This window comes from Geotrypetes seraphini, chromosome 2, assembly GCF_902459505.1.
Source record: "Geotrypetes seraphini chromosome 2, aGeoSer1.1, whole genome shotgun sequence".
NCBI classification, from domain to species: domain Eukaryota; kingdom Metazoa; phylum Chordata; class Amphibia; order Gymnophiona; family Dermophiidae; genus Geotrypetes; species Geotrypetes seraphini.
Genome location: NC_047085.1, coordinates 10130313 through 10141020, shown reverse-complemented (window position 1 = coordinate 10141020; position 10708 = coordinate 10130313).

Below are 10708 nucleotides of genomic sequence, written 5' to 3'. Positions count from 1 at the left end.
TGCACCCTCCCGTGAACAACCCGCCGAACCCCTGATCGGTCACCCCAACCCCCGATCACCCCCAAACCCTGCAACCCCGCGACCACCTGACATCCCTCCTTCACTTATGGTAAGTTGGCCGGACGGATGGGTCTATTGGGGTGGTAGACAGGTGGGTCCAGTAAGTTTTGGGAGTGAGTTGTGTACCTGGCATCCTTTATGTGAATTCACAGCAGTTCCCCTTAAAGTACCCTACAGCTCTGCCTATGTTCAAATGGCTTAATATTGGGCGTTTTGCGTTTGGATGTTTTCATATTTGAAAATGGCTGAACCGTCTAGATAGGTCCTTTAAGAAAGACGTTGTGCATAGGGTTACCAGACAACCAGATTTATCCAGACACGTCCTGTTTGTAGAGGGCTGTCCAAATGTCTGGATGACTTTTCAAAACCCAGCACTTTATCTGGGTTTTGAAAAGGGTTGAGATTGTGGCCACGTCTGGAGGGCATCTGTGCATGTGCACATGTGATGTCATTGTGTTGCATGTGCGGATGTCCTCCAGATGTGGTCTCGGGGGCTGGGGTTGAGGTGCGGAACCAGGCAGGGCTGTGGGCGGGGCCGGGGGCAGGAAGGGGCGGGGCCATAAATCCTCTTTTTTTTTTCCCCCAAGCAAAATTCTGGTAACCCTAGTCTCGCTGTTTTGAAAATGGACATTTTCTCCACTTGATTTTTTGACGTTTTTCTCAAAACATCCAAACTTGGAGTTAGATGTCATATCAAAAATGGCCCTCTTTATCTTTCTTTTATAGTCTTAGTCCAAGAACAGTATTTTACTTTGACTTTTTAAAGAAACAATTGAATTTACTACAGTACCAGTGGGAACAGAGTCCCCTTACCCTTTTCCGAGGAAAACCTCACCCCACCTGTACTAGTGCTCAGTTTTGTATATAAAGCACATCTGAACTTCGCATGTGCCTGAAAAATCTAACATACATACTCCGAAGTTTCTTTCCAAGTGAAAGGAATAGGCTGCTCCCTTGTAATGAAACCTTAGAGGTTCTCTCCACCCCCCCAAGTGTGACCAGCCAGGCAGGTAGCCGATGGACACAGGACTCCTCTGTCCTCTCTTTACTCGCCACCCCCATCAGGCAGGCTCCAGTTTGAAGTGTGCTCACAAACCCATCAGCTGTGACAACTGGTAGTTCTGGACTAACAGCTGCCTTGTGTGTCAGCCAGGGGAGGCCTGAAAGGCTTAATTCAGTCCTGGTGGGCTCCGCATTGCATGTGAAAGGCCACAGATCACTCTGTAAATGACTCCAAGGTCAGATGCATTTCAGAGAGGGAGGGAGGAAACTCTAGAAATTCCTACAGACAGTTGGGGCCTGACACAAGACTCTTCCTCTGGTATACAAAATAGCATCACCAGGGCCAGCATTAGGGATGAGCAAATGCTCTGGGTCCCCTGTTACAGGGGGCCCGAAACCTGCCTACAATTGAAATTGAAAGAGAGGCAGCCTGCAAGCAAGATTCGGATCCCCCTCCCTAGTTTTTGTCTACCACTGGCCCTGTGAAAATAGTGAATGACATGGGGACAAATTTTCCCCCGTCCCCGCAGGAACTCATTTTCCCGTCCCATCCCTGAGTTGTTTTCCTGTCCCTGCCCCATTCCTGCAAGCTCTGTCCTCATCTGCACTTTAAAATTTTAACTGTTTGAGGCTTATGAGGTTAAGGCAGAACTTATAGGAATGGGGCAGGGACAAAACTCGCAGAGACGGCCGTTGGTTCAAAACCTTCATTGCATAGTTCATACAAAAAGTGGCCAAAATTTGTGAGCTTTGCAACAAAGGGTTGTGCTTGCCTCTTCATCCTCCATATAGCTCTTCCTCACTGCCTGCAGAGAGAAAGGAAGAGGGGGCCAGATGCTGGATTGGGATTTTGGCCACCTTTATCTTTGGCAACTTGGGCCAGTGCTTCACCTGCTCCATAGGTTGAGCTGCCAGCCCAGCAGACAGGAGCAGGGCCACAGTGCCAGCAGCGTCCTCTAAACGGGCAACGACAAGGAAAGGCCACTCAGCGGGAGACCAGGGCCTTACCACGCGATGGAAGAGAATCACCCCCTTCTGCACCCTCCAGGCATTTGGCCTTGTGCACCCTTTCTTCACAACCCATGCAAGTAGGGTTACCATATGGCTCCAGAAAAAGGAGACATTCAGGTTTTACTGTAACCGAAAGCAAAAGAAGTAAGGAGGACAGATTGAGACATTCAATGGAAGTAAAACCTGGACATCTCAATCCGTCCTACTTATGGAGCCATATGGTAACCCTACGTGCAAGTATCACTTTGATATGTGTGAAGCATGAAATTCCATATCCAAATTTAAAACAAACCTTTCTATTCTAGGATGCCTATTATGCATGAAGGAAAAAGATCCTGATAGGCCCCAATAAAATACTTCCCTCCTTCCTTTTGTGTATCCCCTCTTTCATATAGTGTATTTCCCGCCCCCTCCCTCCTGTATATTGTTCATAGATTATGACGTTTCTCAGTAGTTATCTTTCTATGTATATATTCGATTTTATTGCAAACCATTTGGACTTTTCTTGAGCGGTATATCAAGAATTAAATAAACTTGAAACTTCTACAGATGTCAGAACAGGACATCTGTATTAGAATCCCATGTAGATCATCCTATTGATACACACAAAGTGGACATCAGATCCTCCATGCAGGCATTACAAGGATGCATGTAAACAGTAAGGGGATGCGGTCAGCCCCGGGCACAATTTTCCTAAGGGCATGACGGTACCCCTCCTCCTCTCTGCCCCTCCCACTCACCCGTCCGCTCACTCGCTCCCCGCTCGCTCACCCACCCGCTCCTCTCCTTGCCGCGCACACCCCTTGCCTTCCCCATACCTTTTTGGCACTCTCTCTGACGTCACTTCTGAGACCCACGCCTAGAAAGTGACATCAAAGGGGGTAAGGGGACATGGAAGGGGGTGCTGTGCGGTAGTGGAGGGGCTATACACTTACTCCCTCTTCTACAAAGCCACGCAACAACAACCCCGAAGCCCTTTAAATCTCTACGGGCTTCGGGGCTGTGACCACAAAAATGAAGCCCATTTGGAGGTGGGAGGGGCCAGTCTTCTAATGGACTGGCCACACAGACATGCCAACAGAACATTGGGCCACACTAGAAGGCACTGCTGTGAACTTCACATAAACAGTGCCAGAAGTACATCTCACCATAACCCCCTTCTAATGTATGGTGAGCCCTGCAAAATTCTACTAAAACCTAATGTACCCACCTGTCCACCACCCCAATAGCCCCTATGGCTATAGGTGGCACCTATAAAGCAGTATTATAGGGTTTTGATGGGTTTTGGTGGTTTACTGGCCTGGCTTCTCCTCTCTATGGTTCACTGGCCCACTCACCTGACTATTTAAGACACTTGTGTGATGCTCTACTAGGCTTTTCCATACCAAGTGCTACTGTTGTAGAGCCAGGTATGTACTGTTTTATTCAAAACTGTTTGGGGTGGGAGTGGGTCAATGACCACTGGGGGAGCATGTGGGACTAATTTCTTAATCTCTCCTGTGGTCATCTGGTCAGTTTGGGTACCCTTTTGGCACTTAGACGCTTCTCAAACAGGTCCAGTTTAAAACAGATAATAGGTTATAGGGATAGGATTAGAGGTAAATTATAAAATTAGTCAGAGACCACCGCTCAGGCAGTGGGCCTGATGGGCCGCCGCGGGAGCGGACCACTGGGCGAGATGGATCTCTGGTCTGCCCCAGCGGAGGCAACTTCTTATGTTCTTACGTCTTAAGTTTCGTCCAGGATATCCAGGGAAATGTTTGATTATAGCTGCAGTCCTCCCAAATCCCGCCCATTCCCCGCCTCCCAACACACCCATTTCTACTCTGGACACACAGTGGGTTAGAAGTCCTGCTAGACATCCAGAAAGTCAGCTTTGAGAATGCCCACTTGGATGTTTTGACTAGAAAGACGTCCAAGTGCTGGTTTATGCTGTCTTTTGGACGTCTATCTTTTTTGAAAATGAGCCCCATATATATTTTTTTTAATCCAGCTATATTTCTCAACATTGTCTCCATCGAGGGATATACCCTTAGCCCAGAGAGTTTCCAGTTTTACCATCCTGTCAGAATAATACAATTTTGACACATTTTTACCAAATTTTTCCAGCGCACACTCGAGCGGAGGTGAGAGGAAGCGGCGGCGGTCTGCCCTGATCGCCTAAGATGCAGCAGCGGCGGCTCCTTTCATGATCCTGGGGATCATGAAAGGAGCCGCCGCTGCTGCATCTTAGGCGATCAGGGCAGACCGCCGCCGCTTCCTCTCACCTCCGCTCGAGTGTGCGCTGTGACGTGAAACTTGTGCGCTGCGATGTACTATTTTGTGCGCCAGCGCAGCTTAGCGGGAACACTGCCACCCTCATATATAGTGTAATACTGCACATCGTTAGTGAACATCCCAACCCACCTCTGCTCCTCCCAAGACAACATACCCTTTTCAGCTGCGTGCAAAAAATTTTACATGTACAAAATTCATGTGCAAATCCACATTGTTGCTCATTAAAGCCTGATTAAAGCCTCCGTATCCTGAGTAGAGTGAGAGCGCTCTTTCATCTTTCGAATCCCTGGTTTACGACAGAACTTGCGCTTATCAAAACACAGCTTCGGTCTTTAGAACGTAGGTGGAGAAAGGATAAAACCCAGACCAATATTGAAAAATTCAAAGAGTACTCAAGATTGTATAAATTAAAAAATAAATCAGGCAAAAATGAAATATTACTCAAGCCAAATCTTGAAAGCCAAATATTTGGCTCTTAGCCCTCATAGACATAAGAACATAAGAACATAAGAAATGCCTCCACTGGGTCAGACCAGAGGTCCATCGTGCCCAGCAGTCCACCCACGCGGTGGCCCAACAGGTCTAGGACCTGTGCAGTAGCCTTCTATCTATACCCCTCTATCCCTTTTTCCAGTAGGAAATTGTCCAATCCTTTCTTGAACCCCTGCACCGTACTCTGCCCTATTACACCCTCTGGAAGCGCATTCCAGATGTCCAGACTGCCCAAAAGAAAAACCAAAATTCAAAACCCACAAACAGTCAGGAAATTCCACTTAACTCTCATCCATGTGGATTTCTTCAGGTTCCATGGAAGTATCCATAAGCTCTATGGCATCCGGGTTGGCTGTCTGGTTTGCCTCAGGGACAGGAGTTGCATCCAGCATTTCAATGTCCTGGTTCTGTTGGAGTTCAGGAGCCCACTCCTTCGAGCCTCCTTCCTGGGCTGGGCCCAGGGTAGACTGACTTGGTCTTTCTCAGCTCAGCCTCTAAAACACTGAGCTGGCCACGCCCTAACCTGTGCGGGGGAAGGGCAACCTGCTGTTTCTGCTGAGTTTTCTGTTGAGCCTTAATTAGGCTCAACAGCTGTGAATTCTCTGAGCTAGGAGCCTGCCTCCTAGGCTGTCCCTTTTTGCAAGGCACCTCCTGTTGCTCCTGGCTGTTGTCCCAATATTCCTCCCCTCCCCAGGGTTCTGGATCATGCTGGTTCAATTTGAACTCAGAACCTCCTTGTCTGTCTGAGTAGAACCTGTTACACTGATCAGCCCTTTTAAGGGTAAGGCCTGGGTTTTGAGGAGATTTACCTGGCACAAGGGGTTGTGACAATTGTTAAATCAACTTTTTTCAGTCTTCATCAAATCTGTTCAGTTTTGAAATTTTTATGCCCAAAATCACTTAACATTTTAATTCATTCCTTGGTAATTTCTAAAATCGATTATTGCAATGCTCTGTTCAAGGCAATAGCCCAAAACGAAATCAAACGTTTACAGATTATTCAAAATGCTTCCATTAAACTTATAACGAAAGCTAAGAAATTTGATCATGTGACACCTCTCCTTAAGAAAGCGCATTGGCTCCCAGTAGCTCACCGTATAATGTATAAACTAAGTTTGCTTACTTTCAAATCTTTGCTATACAAAACTCCTGCTTTTATTTATAATTTACTGATTCCCTACACCTCAAATAGATTATTGAGATCAAACAATCAACATTTATTAATAATTCCCTCACTTAAAATTATTAATACACAGTGGCAATTCATTTTTTCTGTCACAGCCCCCCAAACATGGAACTCACTCCCTATCTATTTAAGGGAAGAACGCAACTTGGACAGATTTAAGAGCAAATTAAAAAGCTTTCTTTTTAAGGATGCATTTGATTAGTAGCCTTATTTCAATTGCATTTCATTACTTTTCTGAAGTACATGATCGCTCCCTTCCCAGTGTTTTTCCCCATAAATGTCTTATTTACTATCAAACAACTTGTATTTCTTTTCCCTTTGTTTTAATATGTTTGTAATATTCGTTTTTAATATGTCTTACAAGATTTAGTTTCTGTCGTCTGCTTTGTTGTCCCCTAAATTTTGTAATTTTACTGATTTGTACATCGCTTAGAATTTTGAATAAGCGATCAATCAAATTTATATTGAACTTGAAACTCGATCAGCAACACTTCTCTGTATTGGTTCAGTCAATTATTTTGTCAAGGTTGGATTATTGCAACTCAATGTACCTGGGTCTCTCAAAGGTCAGCCTGCAGAGACTTCAATTGATACAGAGCACCGCTGCCAAACTCCTTTTTGGTAAGAGTAAATTCGATCACGTAACCCCATTGCTCAAGGAATTACATCGGCTTCCAGTGTACCTTAGAATTCAATTTAAGTGCGTTTGTATTGCATTTAAAATTCTCTTTGGCATTTTTATTACTTTGGTTCCTTTAGATTGGCATGTACACAGATCTCATCTCACTAGGAGTTCAAATAAATTAAAACTTACATTTCCTTCCCTTAGGGGTAAAAATAGAACTTTCAAGAGATTCAGCCACTCTTTCATTTTCAAACTGAACTCTGGAATGAGTTACCGCTTTCAGTTAGAGTCTAGGCCCCTTTGTTTTATTTCGGAAAGCTCTGAAAACTTTCTTGTTTACTAAACACTTTGGAAACTAAGCCATTCTAGATTACATTCCCAGATCCTGACACATACTATAGCAGGGATCTCAAAGTCCCTCCTTGAGGACCGCAATCCAGTCGGGTTTTCAGGATTTCCCCAATGAATATGCATTGAAAGCAGTGCATGCACATACATCTCATGCATATGCATTGGGGAAATCTTGAAAACCCGACTGGATTGCGGCCCTCAAGGAGGGACTTTGAGACCCCTGTACTATAGCTATCAACCTTGTAATCTCCCTGGGAATGCCCAGGCTAATTTCTTGTTGTAAACCACCTAGAACTGAAAGGTATTGGCGGGATAGAAGACATCAATGTATTGTAATGTACATTCTTCTTCCATATTTATGTACTATACTTACATTATTGTAAACAGAGTCGAGCACCTTTTGATTGAAGACATAAGAACATAAGACTAGCCTTACTGGGTCAGACCAATTGTCTATCAAGCCCACTAGCTTGTTCTCACGGTGGCCAATCCAGGTCACTAGTAGCTGGCCAAAACCCAAGGTGTAGCAATATTCCATGCTACCAATACAGGGCAAAGTCACAAAAAACTGGAGGGGTAATAAATTTTCTACTACGATGGTACTAAAGAAATGTCTGTGATATATTAAAAAGTCACTTCATAGAAAAATCTTTTTAATATATCACCAATACAGGGCAAGCAGTGGCTTCCCTCATATCTTTCTCAATAACAGACTATGGACTTTTTCTCCAGGAACTTGTCCAAACCTTTCTTAAAACCAGCTACGCTATCCGCCCTTACTACATCCTCTGGCAATGCGTTCCAGAGCTTAACTATTCTCTGAGTGAAAAAAATATTTCCTCCTATTGGTTTTAAAAGTATTTCCCTGTAACTTCATCGAGTGTCCCCTAATCTTTGTAATTTTTGACGGAGTGAAAAATTGATCCACCCTCATCTCTTTTCCAAGCTGAAGAGCCATAACCATTTTAGTCTTTCCTCATTCAAGAGGAGTTCAATCCTCTTTACCATCTTGGTCGCTCTTCTTTGAACCTTTTCTAATGCCGCTATATCTTTCTTGAGATAAGGAGACCAGAATTGAACCTCCAGGTGAGGTCGCACCATGGAGTGATATAGAGGCATTATAATATCTTTAGTCTTATTAACTACCCCTTTTAAAATAATTCCTAGCATCTTGTTTGCTTTTTTGGCCGCTGCTAAACTAAACTAAACCTTAAGTTTGTATACTGCATCATCTCCACAGAAGTAGAGCTCGGCACGGTTTACAAGAATTGATATAGAAAGGAACTACAATGAAAAGTAGAAAGACTTAGAAAGAGAAGTTTAGAGGGACTTAGTATATCGAAGAGGGAGGAATCATTGCATTTTAGAGAAAAGCCTAGTTTTCAAATGTTTTCGGGCGGCACATTGGGCGGCAGGTTTCGTCGTATCATCTACAATGACACCCAGATCCTTTTCTTGGGTGCTAACCCCCAAGGTGGACTCTAGCATCCAGTAACTGTGATTTGGGTTATTCTTCCCAATATGCATCACTCTGCATTTGTCCACATTAAATTTCATTTGCCACTTGGATGCCCAGTCTTCCAATTTCCTAAGGTCCGCCTGCAATTCTTCACAATTCGCATGCGTTTTAACAACTTTGAACAGTTTAGTGTCATCTGCAAATTTAATCACCTCACTCGTCGATCCAATTTCCAGATCATTTCTAAATAAGTTAAATAGCACCGGTCCCAGTACAGACCCCTGTGGCACTCCACTGTTTACTCTCCTCCATTGAGAAAATTGACCATTTAACCCTACCCTCTGTTTTCTATCCGATAACCAATTCCTGAACTTTGCCACTTATCCCATGACACTTTAATTTTCTCAGGAGCCTCTCATGAGGAACTTTGTCATGTTAGCCTGGAATAGGTGATTTGACTGGGCGGGAGCTGTTTCTGGCTCATTAAATTGCTTTGAATATTGATTCCTTGAAGGCTAAGGTCTGCACTGTATGAGAGAGTCAGGGACAGAGAGAGAGAGACGGAAAACGCCTGAGATGACCCCCTGTCTGTGCCATTCACTGCAACATCCTATCTCTCCTGACAATATAGTAGAGTGGGGTACAGGTCAAACATTTCCAACATGTTTGACCTTCTCCCTAGCTTTCGTGGGTGCTCATTTCCCACGTTTGCCTTACTAGCCATTTGCAAATGCCTGTTAAAACGTTTTAACACTTGCAAATTGAGTGTGCAGGTTCAGATTCATTAAATCACTTTTGCCCACGATGAAATGTGTAAGACGAATATGCATTAACAAGCGCGCCTCCCCACCATGGGAGGGGCCGGCCCTGTCCCTTGTTTGTTTGTGTCCCTCGTACGTACGTAACTGTTCTACTTGCACAAGTTGATCTTATCATTTCCTTTCCTTGCACAGTGTACTTTTCAGGCAATTCTACATCGTGGCACCTTGATGCTACCCACCCAGTGCCAATTCCATAATGGCATCTTGGCACCGAGGGCCCATTAGCGAATACTAGCCCAATTCTGCCTCAGTGTGCCTGCATGTAGGTGCTGTGTAGGCGCATTATGCAGTCCCACCTAACTTATAGTTTTCTATAAGGACTAGATTCCATACATGGCGCCCAGTCAATGCCGAAACAAAGGAGCGCTTTATAAATGGTACTTCAAGCTTGGGTTCCCTTTAATGAATGGCGTGGAGTGTCAGGATCTGCGCCCGTGTTTTAGGCACGAGGATTTACGCCAACTGAAATCCGGTGGTAAATCCTCGCGTGTAAGGTAGGCGCGGATTCTCTGAATTCTACGAGCATAATGTTGCATGCTTAGGGAAGGCCCCTGACCCATCCTTAGCCAAAAGCCCTTTTCAGTTGCGCGCTAAAAAGTTTATGCACGCATCTTTATTGAACAGCCCACGGCATGATACATGCCGAAATTCAAGAATGCCAATAGATTATTAGCATTGACTCATGACCTAATTAAATCGTCTGCGCAAATTGAGCGCACCCCTAAATTTGTGGGTATAATTGTAAGCCTATTCCTTCAAAAGTAATGTCATTGACGAATCACCCTTAACCTATCTGATGAACACTATGAGATGGTCAAATCTTCTCTGATGGTTATCTTCTTATTAACACTTTTTATCCTATCAACATTTTATAGGGAAAGAGGTGACCTCAAATGCTTGCAGCTGTATGATTTTATTTATTTATTTTTAAAATTTCTATGCCATTTTTATCCAAAACGGTTTACAAGGAGTTGCATACATAAAAAGTTAAGAATCCATACAAAAATAAGAAGATAAAACAGACATATTCGGTCTAGTATAAAGTCGTTTGCTCAGAAAAATGCGTCAACGAATAGTTGGGTCTTTAACATTTTCCTAAAGGAATTCCTCTCTCCACATTGTCTAATCTGGCCAACGAGGCCATTCCATAACTTGACTCCTGCACACATAAAAGTCATGGCATTCGTATCTACATGTTTAGGGTTGGCACCTACAGAACGTAAGGATCTTTGTGGTTGGTAACGAGACATCATGTTCTTAAAAATTTCAGTCATCGTACCATATAGAAATTGACATAACATGATTACTTTGTACTACATCAGGCACATTCGATGAAACATGGAGTTGGATCCGCTCCAGGTTTTATAGTAGAGTTCTACAAATCATTTCAAATTACCCTATTACCATATTTGTTAAATTTATAT